General features: G+C 51.2%; 1 protein-coding gene across 4 annotated transcripts in view; it reads right to left on the minus strand.

Annotated features, from left to right (window-relative positions):
* FRY (FRY microtubule binding protein) overlaps window positions 1–12,150 on the minus strand; it is a 447,808-nt gene that overhangs the window by 101,717 nt on the left and 333,941 nt on the right. The gene's annotated exons all lie outside the window — the stretch shown is intronic.

Consider the following 12,150-nt stretch of genomic DNA (forward strand, 5'->3'; position numbering starts at 1 on the left):
CTGAGCTCATACATTCATGTTACACAGGACAACAGAGCTGTCAAATGGCAGTGACTTTCAGGGACTACTAACTTGGGCAGGCTCAACAACTGGAATTTATATCTTATTAGGATCATAGTAAAGTAAGGCTGGAAGGGACCTCACTTGGTCATGTAATTTAGCCCCCTGCTCTAAGCCAGATCATTCTTGATTAAAACATCCCAGCCAAGTGTCTCTGTCTAGCCTGCTCTTGAAAACTTCCGAAGATGAAGATTCCACAATTTCTGTAGGTAGCCTGTTGCAATACTTGACCGCCCTCATAGTCAGAAAGTTCCTGCTGATCTCCAACCTCAATTTCGTCTGCTACAGCTTGAGGCCTTTGCTCCCTTATGTCCACAGAGAAAAGGCCATCTCCATCCTCTCTATAATGTGCCTTAAGGTATTTGAAGACTATTAACAAATCTCTCTTCAAACCTCCAGGCTGAGGTGAGCAGGCTGTGGGGGATCAGGGATGCAGAGGATGAAATTGATGCCTATTTCTGTTCTCTGCAGGCCTGGTCACCCACTGTACAGCCCCCACAGGAGACGCATCCAACACGGGAGTGGAAGAAGGTGTCCAAATCCAAAGCTGCTAGGCCTACAGCGGTGGAAGCTCCCCAGGTTCACCTGGGGAACAGGTTCGAAACCCTGGCAGCTGTGATGGAGAAAGACAGAGAAATTGCCTATGGTGGGGATGACACCACTCCCCACATGACAAAGAATGGGCAGACAGCGAACACCAGCAGGAAGAAATGCCGGGTCCTCATCATTGGAGACTCCATCCTACGAGGACTGGAAGGTCCCATCTGCCAGCCTGACCCCATGATGCGAGAGGTCTGCTTCATGCCTGGGGCTCGGGTTAGAGACGTCACAGAGAGGATCCCGGCCTACATCTGACCTGCAGACCAGTACCCCATGGTTGTCATCCATGTGGGAATGAATGACACGGCCAGGGGTAACCCTGACCGCATTATGAAGGATTTCAAGGCTCTGAGAGACAAGCTTAAGGAGATGGGGGCGCAGGTGGTATTCTCCTCTCTTCTTCCGGTGAGTAGGCGGGGACAGTGACACGAGGCCTGCATTGGCAAGGTCAACTGGCACTTATGCAGTTGGTGCTGCCAGGCAGGCCTTGGGTTCCTAGATAATGACCCATGCTTTCGGGTGGGGGACTTGCTGGGGTGGGATGGGCTTCACCTCTGTCCTAAAAGCAAGCATGTCTTCTCTTCCAGGTTGGCTGATCTCATACGGCAAGCTTTAAACTAGCCTCGTTGGGGGAGGGGGCCACAGGAAGATGAGGAGACACCACCCAAGCAAGACAGGTGACAAGTGCAAGGAGTGCCCAGGTAAGAAACAGGGGTCCAGACAGTCTCCCAAATCAGGGGGTGACACATGCAGCTAGGCAAGGCCTTAAATGCCTATATACCAATGCTCGTCGTATGGGGAATAAACAGGAGGAACTCACCCTCAGAATAGCCAGTTCAGACCCAGCCATAATAGAGCTTACAGAAACATGGTGGGATTCATCCCATGACTGGGCAGTTAGCATTAGGGGCTATAGACTTTACAGGCGGGATAGAGAAGGAAGGAAAGGTGGGGGTGTGGCGCTCTATGTCAAGGAGCAATACACATCCTCTGCCAGCAGAATGGGGTCAGAGGAGGGGCAAGCTGAAGTGCTCTGGATCAAGATACAAGGGGGCCGTGGGGAGAGGGATCTAATGGTGGGGGTCTACTACAGACCTCCCAACCAAGGGGAGGAGCTGGACCAGGAATTTTTGGGCCAGCCTGCAGAGGCACTTAAAACAAGGGATGTAGTTGTCATGGGTGATTTAAATTACCCGGACATCTGCTGGGAGGAACAGTCAGCCAGGTCAGACCATCCCAGGAGGTTCCTGGCCGAGATACAGGACTTCCACTTAATTCAGGAGGTGTATGGTCCCACCAGAGGAAATGCCCTTTTGGACCTGGTCCTGGCCACAGGCGATGACCTGGTAAGGGGCTCCAGGTTCTTGACCACCTGGGTGATAGCGATCATCGCTTGCTGGAATTCACCATCCAGCGCAGGGTGTCAAGGGCCAGCAGCGAAACAGTAGCCCTAGAATTCAAGAGGGCCAACTTCAATGAGTTGAGATTAGTGGGAGAGGCGCTGGGGCTCTCGAGAGCAGGGGAACTCAGTGCCCAAGATGAGTGGTTGTTCCTTAAGGAGACGATACTCAGGGCGCAAGGGGTGACCATCCCAACAAAAAGCAAGGGGGGCAAGAGTGCCCGAAAGCCCTCCTGGATCACCAAGGGTGTCCAGGAATGCCTGATTCCAAAAAGGTGGCGTAAAACCGGTGGAAAGGGGGTGCTATCTCCAAAGAGGAGTATATCTCCTCTGCTCGGGCCTGTAGGGGGGCTGTCAGGAAAGCTAAGGCGAACATAGAGCTAGGAATAGCGTCCAAGATCAAAGATAATAAAAAGTCCTTTTTCAACTATATAGGGAGGATGAAGAAAGCACGGGAAAATGTGGGGCCCCTGCAAGATTCTCTGGGCAATCTGGTGGTTGCTCCAGAGGAGAAAGCAGACCTCTTTATCCAATTCCTCACCTCCATTTTCTTGTGCAGGGTCCAGGACTTCCCCACTGTGATACAAGATGGACTCGAGGGGAACACCTCCAGACCTCAGGTTGGGGAGGACCAAGTTAGAGAGCTTCTGGAGGGGCTGGACATGTTCAAATCAGCGGGTCCAGATGCTCTCCACCCCAGGGTGCTGAGGGAGCTAGCAGGGGTTATTGCAGGGCCCTTGGCATGGCTTTATGAGCGCTCGTGGTGCTTGGGCCAGGTGCCAGATGATTGGAAGATAGCCAGCGTGGTCCCCATCTTTAGAAAAGGGAGGAGGGAGGACCCGGGCAACTATAGGCCTGTCAGTCTTACCTCCATCCTAGGGAAACTCTTTGACAAGATCATCAAGGAGCACATCTGCGATAGGCCGGCTTCAAGGATGATGCTCAAGGGCAACCAGCAAGGTTTCATTAAGGGCAGGTCATGTCAGACCACCCTGATTGTGTTTTATGATCAGGTCACTAAAGCATTGGATGCAGGTATCACTGTGGACATAATCTCTTTCTGGACTTCAGCAAGGCCTTTGACACTGTCTCCCACCCCATCCTCATTAAAAAACTAGGTGATTGGCATTGATGCCTACACAGTCAGATGGATTGCATATTGGCTAAAGGGTCATACTGAGAGGGTGGTGGTGGATGAGTCATATTTGACCTGGGGAGAAGTGGGCAGCGGAGTCCCCCAGGGCTCGGTCCTTGGGCCCGCGCTGTTCAATTTCTTTATCAGCGATTTGGACAACGGGGTGAAAAGCAACCTGTTTAAATTTGCTGATGATGCCAAAATTTGGGGTGAGGTGAGCACGCTAGTAGGGAGGGAAAGACTGCAACAAGACCTGGATAGGTTACAGGGGTGGGATAACAAAAATAGGATGTGTTTCAATACTGACAAGTGCAGGGTGCTACACTTGGGCAGTAGAAACCAGCAGCACACTTATAAGATGGGAAACTCCCTTCTTGAGAGCACGGAGGCAGAAAGGGATCTTGGAGTCATTACTGACTCCAAGATTAACATGGGCCGACAATGTGAGGTCATGGTTGGCAGGGCTAACCGGACCTTATTGTGCATCCACAGGTGCATCTCAAGCAGGGCCAAGGAGGTGATCCTCCCCCTCTACGCGCCACTGGTCAGGCCACAGCTGGAGTACTGTGTCCAGTTCTGTGTGCCCCACTTAGGGAGGGATGTGGACAACATAGAGAGGGTCCAGAGGAGGGCCACCCGCAAGATCTGGAGACAACAGGGCAGACCCTACAATGAGAGACTGCAGGACCTGAACCTGGTCAGCCTTCACAAGAGAAGGCTGAGGGGGGACCTGGTGACTGTCTATACACTCACTGGGGGGGACCAGAAGGGTTTGGGAGAGACCTTGTTTCCCCTAGTGTCCCCTGGCATAACAAGGAATAACAGCCATAAGTTGTTGGAGAGTAGGTTTAGCTTAGACATCCATAAGAACTACTTCACAGTCAAGGTGGCTAGGATCTGGAACCAACTCCCAAGGGAAGTGGTGCTGGCTTGTACCCTGGAGGTCTTTAAGAAGAGGCTTGATGCCTACCTGGCTGGAGTCATTTGAGCCCAGTTTTTCTCCTGCCCAGGCAAGGGGTCAGACTTGAAGATCTACAAGGTCCCTTCCGACCCTGATTCGATGATTCTATGATTCTATGATTCTCAGGCGTGTCCACACTTGCAAGCACATGCGCTTGCAGCAGCTCAAATAGAAGCAGTGCAAATTCAGGGCAACCAGCACGGTTTCATTAGGGGCAGGTCATGTCAAACCACCCTGATTGCCTTTTATGATCAGGTCACAAAGGCAACGGATGCAGGTGTTGCCATGGACGTAGTCTTTCTAGACTTCAGCAAGGCCTTTGACACCGTCTCCCACCCCATCCTCATTAAAAAACTAGGCGACTGTGGCATTGATGCCTACACAGTTGGATGGATTGCAGACTGGCTGAAGGGTCGCACTCAGAGGGTGGTTGTGGACGAGTCATATTCGACCTGGGGGGAAGTGGGCAGCGGAGTCCCCCAGGGCTCGGTACTGGAGCCTGCGCTGTTTAATTTCTTCATCAGTGATTTGGACGATGGGGTGAATTACAACCTGCTTAAATTCACTGATGATACCAAAATTTGGGGTGAGGTGAGCACGCTAGCAGGGAGGGAAAGACTGCAACAAGACCTGGATAGGTTACAGGAGTGGGCTGACATAAACAGGATGCGTTTCAATACTGACAAGTGCAGGGTGTCTAAGAAGAGGCTTAGGCAGTAGAAACCAGCAGCACACTTATACAATGGGAAACTCCCTCCTTGAGAGCACGGAGGTGGAAAGGGATCTCGGAGTCATTATTGACTCCAAGATGAACATGGGCCGACAATGAGAGGTCACGGTTGGCAGGGCTAACCGGACCTTGTCGTGCATCCATAGGTGCATCTCAACTAGAGCCAGGGAGGTGATCCTTCCCCTCTATGAGATGCTGGTCAGGCCACAGCTGGAGTACAGCATCCAGTTCTGTGCGCCCCATTTCAGGAGGGATGTGGACAACACTGAAAGGGTCCAGAGGAGGGCCACCCGCATGATCCGGGGACTACAGGACACACCCTACAATGAAAGACTGCGGGACCTAAACCTGTTCAGCCTTCACCAGAGAAGGCTGAGGGGGGACCTGGTAACTGTCTATAAACTCACTAGGGGGGACCAGAAGGGTTTAGGAGAGACACTGTTTCCCTTAGCGTCCCCTGGCATGACAAGGAACAATGGACACAAGTTATTAGAGAGTAGATTTATATTAGACATCCACAAGAACTACTTCACAGTTAGGGCGGCTAGGAGCTGCAACCAACTTTCTAGGGAAGTGGTGCTGGCTCCTACCCTGGGGATCTTTAAGAAGAGGCTTGATGACTACCTGGCTGGACTCATTTGAGTCCAGTCTTTTCTCCCGCCCAGGCGGGGGGTCGGACTTGAAGATCTACAAGGTCCCTTCCAACCCTACGTCTATGATTCTATGATACTATGAAATTTGAGCCAGGGCATTTTGAATCAGTGCACATGCCTGGACATGCACTTTGGTGTGGTGCAAGTTGTGCCACTTAGGGCAAAATAACCCTGCTGGGCTCCTTCGGATCTGCAGTCAGGGAGATCTAGAGCCTCGGGCCAGAGTAAAAAAATGTCCTGTTGTGGCCCCATCAGTAAAAAAAGCTGCCCTGGCAAATAGCTCAGGGCTACTCACTCTCAGGAGCTTCTGAGGCCCAGCCAATTGGTACCTGGGGACACTACCCCTTGTGCCAGCTGGACTGCTGAAGGAGCCCTGAGAGTTCCCTGTACCTTCTACCCTCTGCAGCAGTCAAGCAGTGGAGGCTGCTGCCTGGGTGTGACCTGCTGCCACCTGTGACAGCATGTTACCCCAAGTCTACACCCCTGCCAAACCCGGACGGGGACTGTACAGCTAGTAGAGGCATCTGCCTCTCTGGGTCAGCTGGCAGTGGGTTGTGGCTGCAGAGCTGGCCTTTGTGCAGCACTACTGCCACATGTGTCCCAGCCCGGTCATCTGGGCAGCTATCACTTGGAAGATGTTCCCAGGGTGGTGGCCTGCTTTGAACTGTCAAGGTGTGTCCTCCTGGCCCCAACTGGCCAGGATGTCAGCCACCTCCAGCTGGGACCAGGATGCCAGCTCTGAGTAGGTTCCTCTGCCTGGGTTCTACCACTTGCCACCCTAGCAGGAATTCTGGTGTTCCCTATTTGAAAACTGAAAAATCCCTGATAAAAAAATCCCACGGTCATTCTGTAAAATAGCCCTAAATCCATGTTCCTCCACAATTAAAACAAAAGACAACTATATATAGAGAGAGAAAACAAAGAGACAGTGATCAGTTGGCTATGTTTTATTGATATATCTACAGTGCTAAAACAATTTGGAAGCCCACCAGTGTCTCTATCATCATAATAAAATGATTTCTAAATAGCTATATGTTTTGTTGTTTGCCTTTGATTTTCTTACCGTAGAGCAGTTAGAGCTCCCCCTGACCCTTTCACTAACCAGGATGTGGGGACAGCTGCCCCTGAAGCCACAGCTCCTGCCAGTGGGTCTCATCCTGTCTGGCAGCTGGGCATGCAGTGTGTGTTGGGGGCATGTGGGGTTTGCAGGAGGGGGTGGGAAGATAGGTGGGTGGCTGTGGAGGGATGTGGGGGGCCATGGGGTGTGTGGGTGGATTGTGGGGGAGGGCTGCTTAGGAGGGGTGAGTCCCCTGCCCCCTGCAGGGCACAGCCCCCCAGCACAGCTCATGGGCTGCCCCCCCCACAGAGCTACAGCCCCCCACAGGGGCCACAGCCCTCCCAACAGGGGCCATATGGCCCCCGCATGGGCTACCCCCCCCGCAGAACCCATGTGCCCCACCCCCATTTGCTCCCCCAGACCCCTGGATTTCTGCCCTGCCCCACCCTACCCCATCCCCTGAAGTCCCCCAATGGCTGCCCCACCCATCCCCATCCCTCACCAATCCCTGCAGCCCCCCAAATGGCTGTTCCACCCAGTCCCACTTCCTGTTTGCACTCCAGACCCCCCAATGGCTGCCCCGCCCAGTTCCACCCCCCCACTTGTACCTCCAGACCCTCTGATGGCTGCCCTGCCCAGCTCAGCCCCACCCGCTACTTGTACTCCCAGACCCCTGATGGCTGCCCCACCTGGCCCCATTCCCCACTTGCACCCCTAGATCCCTGATAGCTGCCCCACCTGGCCCTGTTACCTGTCAGTTTTGAGTGCCTGAGGAAACCCTGGCACCCAGCTTGCTGGACTTACAAAGGACTTTTTCTTCCCCCTGCCCTCCCCTCACACTTTACCTAACCAGAATTAAGCAGAATAAAACGTTAATAGGCATCTCAGGCTGTACATTCCCCAGTCCCAGTATGGGAGATCTATTTAAACTTCATTGACTAAAACTCGGATGTCGGGCTAGGGAATGCTAAGGCAAGAGACTGAGTCAGAGGGCGTACGGATGACATTTGAACAATAGTTAAGGGTTCACCACAATGTCCAGCTCGTTGGAGCCCTAACCACAAATGGTCATACTTTTCCCAGGATGACTGGTGGAAGTCCTCCCCACAAAGATTAAGGGTATAAGAAAGCTATAAAGCTATAAAGCAGCAAACAGTGTACTTCAAGAGGCAGAAATCTCTCTGACATCATCTGCTGTTGTTCTTGAGAAGCTGGGATAAACAGATAGTCTCTTTCCATCGCCTGTTTAACCTTCAATAATCGTGCTAGGAACTTTGCCTGTCAATAAAATATCCAAGTGCCTTGGAATGGTGAGATCCCAGCTCTCACTTTCTTTCTCTTTCTCCCTCTTTCTCTTTTTCTCTCTAGGCATAGCTTTCTGAACCTGAATTTTATTAGTTAAGCTTCAGCTAAGTTTCCCCAAATACTCAATTAAACCAGGGTAATATTGTAATTGTTTTTGTTTTCCCTTGCATGGCTATTATTACTAATGCCATCATAAATTTAATATACTTAGCAATAAATAACTTTTATAGTCAAACTGGTGGTAACTGGGTGTATTTTTCCTTCTCTACTTTTCCTTCCCCACTTGCTCTGCAGCAACATTTCCTTTACCTAAGCTAAAGATCCCTGTAAAACCCAGAAATACTGTGGGGTTCGCTCATCAAGAAGCTATCGCTACTAGGATGGTTAGGGCAAAAGAATGGGACGTGCTGAGTTTGAGACACAGAAGGGGATCAGCTTGTATTGGCTGATTGACCCAGTTTGGCTCAGATGTGCCCTAATGAACTGAATGCTGGCCCATGAGGGTGTCAGCTTGACACCCAGCCTTTTTCAGAGGTATTCTGTTCACCTGTGTGCTTTAGTCCAACTGTATTCTATTGTTACCTTAATTAACTGATTCCTGGCATATGAGGGTGTCAACCTGTACGTGCTGATCAACCTGGCTGGGCCAGGTGTGTCACATTAATCTGTGTGTGTATGTGTATTTGACTGGTTTAGTGGCTGGAGGAACCCATCCTCACTGAAATGGAGTCCTGTAAGATAGCTCCATTGGGGGTGAGGACTTGCAGAAGGGAAAGATACAGCTCCATATAGGAACACAAGTGACACAAGCAGCACATTGATAGAATTACAGAAACCCCAGAAACATACCCCTAATAAATGAGCACACCCCTAAGTGATGGGCAAATCTAGCAATAACCCCAGCCTCCCAGCACTTACAAAAATAAAAAAAAAAGGCCTGGTACTCACCGGTAGTAGCAGCAGCTGTTGGGGGTAACTGGGGTTTCCTGGCAGAGTCACCCCCCCGCACAGCATGGGGCAGACAGCCTGGCACCCACCCTGCCATTGTGAGGATGCACCCACAGTCGGCATGGTGCCATGTGGCTCCATACACTGTCAGGCAGCTGGGGCCACTTAGGCTGAGCCATGCAGGGCACTGGGTGACAGCTGCAGCAGCTCCAGCTGCCTGACAGTGTGTGGAGCTGCATGGCACCTTGGCAATCCTGGCTGCCCCTATGCAAAATGGCAGTGGCAGTGCAGGTGCCAGGTGCCTGGGGCTGGTCCCTGCTGCCCCATGCTGTGCAGGGGGGCTCTGCCAGGAGGCCCCAGTGACCCCTATGGCAGCTGTTACTACCAGTGAGTGTGGGGCCTTTTTTTTTTTTTTTTTAAATTGTTGGGATGCTGGGGCTGGGCAGGGCAGCGATGGGGGTGCTGCAGGAGCCAGTGGAGGATGGGGCCAGGTGAGGCAGCAATCAGGAGGGCTTGGGGGGGCAGGTGAGGAATGGGGCTGGATAGGGGTCCCTCCATGGTCCCCTCCCCGCTTCTCCAACCCCCACCATCCCCTACTTACCGGCACAGAGCCCAAGTCCAGTCAGCACTGGAGCAAGGGCCAGCCATAGAGATGCTTTGGCTGGCTACCAGAGCATCTTTGTGGAGGATCCGAGCCTTTGGCTGCCTCAGGGCATGGTCCTGGACTGTGCCTTGCCCTGCTTTTTTTGCCTGGGGTATTTTTTCACCCCTGGATATCCAGGGGTCTAATTTTGCCCCCTTGCTGCAAATTTGCAGCACAGGGAACAGTTTTCTGTTCCCAAACATGCCTCTTGCAGCGTCTCAAAGGGCTTTGAGACGCTGCAAGAGGCACATGCATGCTCATCTGAACGTGCCCCCCTTGTCCAAATTAAATAACCCTAGGTCATTTACCTTTTCCTCATCAGTCATGGCTCTCTGGCCCCTAACCATTTTTGTTGCCCTGCACTGGACTCTTTCCAAACTGTCCACATCCTCCTTGAGATGTGGGTCTCAAAACTGGAGACAGTAGTCAAGGTTAGGCCTCACCAGTATAGAACAGAGTAGAAGAATTACTTCCCTTGACTTGCAAGTGCCGCTCCTATTAGTACAACCCAATACGCTATTGGCTTTTTCTACAACAAAATCATAACTGTTGACTCATATTCATCTTATAATCCACTGTAACCCCCAGGTCCTTCTCTGCAGTACAGCACCCTAGCCACTTATTCCCCCTTCTGTATTTGTGCATGTAATTATTCCATCCTAAGTGCAGGACTCTGCACTTATCCTTGCTGAATCTCACATGATTATTTGTCCACTATTTTTCCAGTCTATCCAGAATTAATGAATTCTGGATCCTGCCCTACCCTCCAGAGTATCTGCAGCTCTACCCAAATCATCCAAATCATTAAAATGTTGACTAATACTAGAGCTGGAGAGACCTATGGGGAAACTCCATTGGATGCCTCCTCGCAGCTAGACATTGAGCCACTGATGACTACTCACTGAGCATGAAGACCCATTCGTGATGCATAGGGAGTGCATGCAGGTGCATGTGCACCCCCTGAGATTGGCCATGCACCCCCTGGAAGCATCAGCTGCAAAGCCTCCCCTGCCCCCCCGGTTGGTGATCGGCTGATGGGGGACACCCCTGTTGGCAATCTGGTGCCCGCCCCCCCGACTCAGGACACACCAGTTGCCCATGCAAAGACCCAACCATATACGTATCTACTTTTCAGTACTTTCACCTAGTCTGTATTTCCATATTACTATGCTTCATACAGTCCATTATCTGTGTTTTTACTGTAAATTCACTTCATCTTAAATATTTTCCAACTCCTTCCAATATTAGTACACGTATGCTCAGTTTAACTCCAAACTATTTCCAGTTTCTTGCAGTGAGTTCCTTCATGTTCTCTCTCCCAGTATGCCTACTTAGATTTCATAGATTTCATAGACATTAGAGCTGGAAGGGACCTCGGGAGATCATCGAGTCCAGCCCCCTGCCCAAAGGGCAGGAAGTCAGCTGGCATCATAGGATCCCAGCAAGATAAGCATACAATTTACTCTTGAAGGTGTTCAATGGAGGTGCTTGAACCACCTCCGCTGGCAGACTGTTCCAGACCTTGGGGGCTCGGACAGTAAAGAAATTCTTCCTTATGTCCAGCCTGAAACGGTCTTGCAGGAGTTTGTGACCGTTCGACCTCGTCATCCCTTGGGGCGCTCTGGTGAACAGATGTTTCCCCAGATCCTGGTGGTCACCCCTGATAAACTTATAGGTGGCCATCAGATCACCCCTGAGCCTGCGCTTTTCCAGGCTAAAGAGTCCCATGGCTCTCAGCCTGTCATCGTAAGATCTGTTTTCCTGACCTCTGATCATGCGCGTGGCTCTCCTCTGGACTCTCTCAAACTTCTCCACACCTTTTTTGAATTGTGGAGCCCAAAACTGGACGCAGTACTCCAGCTGCGGCCTCACCAAGGCCGAGTATAAGGGGAGAATGACGTCCCGGGATTTGCTCGAGAAGCATCTATGGATGCACGCCAGCATTTTGGTCGCTTTACTAGCCGCAGCATCGCACTGGAGGCTCATGTTCATCTTGTGGTCAATGATGACCCCCAAGTCTCTTTCTTCTGTAGTGCTATCCAACGTAGCACTGCCGAGCCTATAAGGGTGCTGCAGGTTTTTCCTCCCAAGGTGGAGAACCTTGCATTTTTCGGTGTTAAACACCATCAGGTTCTCGTCTGCCCATTTGCTGAGCTTGTCCAGGTCAGCCTGGATCACCCGCCTATCTTCTGGCGTGGATGCTTTGCCCCAAAGTTTGGTGTCATCGGCGAACTTGGCCAGTCCACTCCTAACTCCAATGTCCACATCGTTAATGAAGATGTTGAACAGTATGGGTCCCAGGACAGAGCCTTGAGGGACCCCACTGGTCACAGGGCACCATGATGAGTGACTGCCATCAATCACAACCCTCTGGGTCCGACCACGAAGCCAATTTCCCAGCCAGCAGATGCTTACATTCAAGCATAACATCACTACTATTTTAGGATGTTGCATTCATGATTCTGGTTAACAGGTTTATTATTACTGTTGTGAAGGTCTGCTAAAAAGAGCACAGAAACATTTACATGGGCTGTATGGCAATTTTATGAAACTGAACCTTAATAAAACAGAATGTTAATTCAAAATATAAGTCATAAAGTTACCCAGGGATTACATTTGACTTCTACATTCCACTCTCAAAAATCCCTTGAGTTATGTT

This window comes from Crocodylus siamensis, chromosome 1 (genome assembly GCF_052110815.1).
Source record: "Crocodylus siamensis isolate JL-2025a chromosome 1, ASM5211081v1, whole genome shotgun sequence".
Lineage (NCBI taxonomy): Eukaryota > Metazoa > Chordata > Crocodylia > Crocodylidae > Crocodylus > Crocodylus siamensis.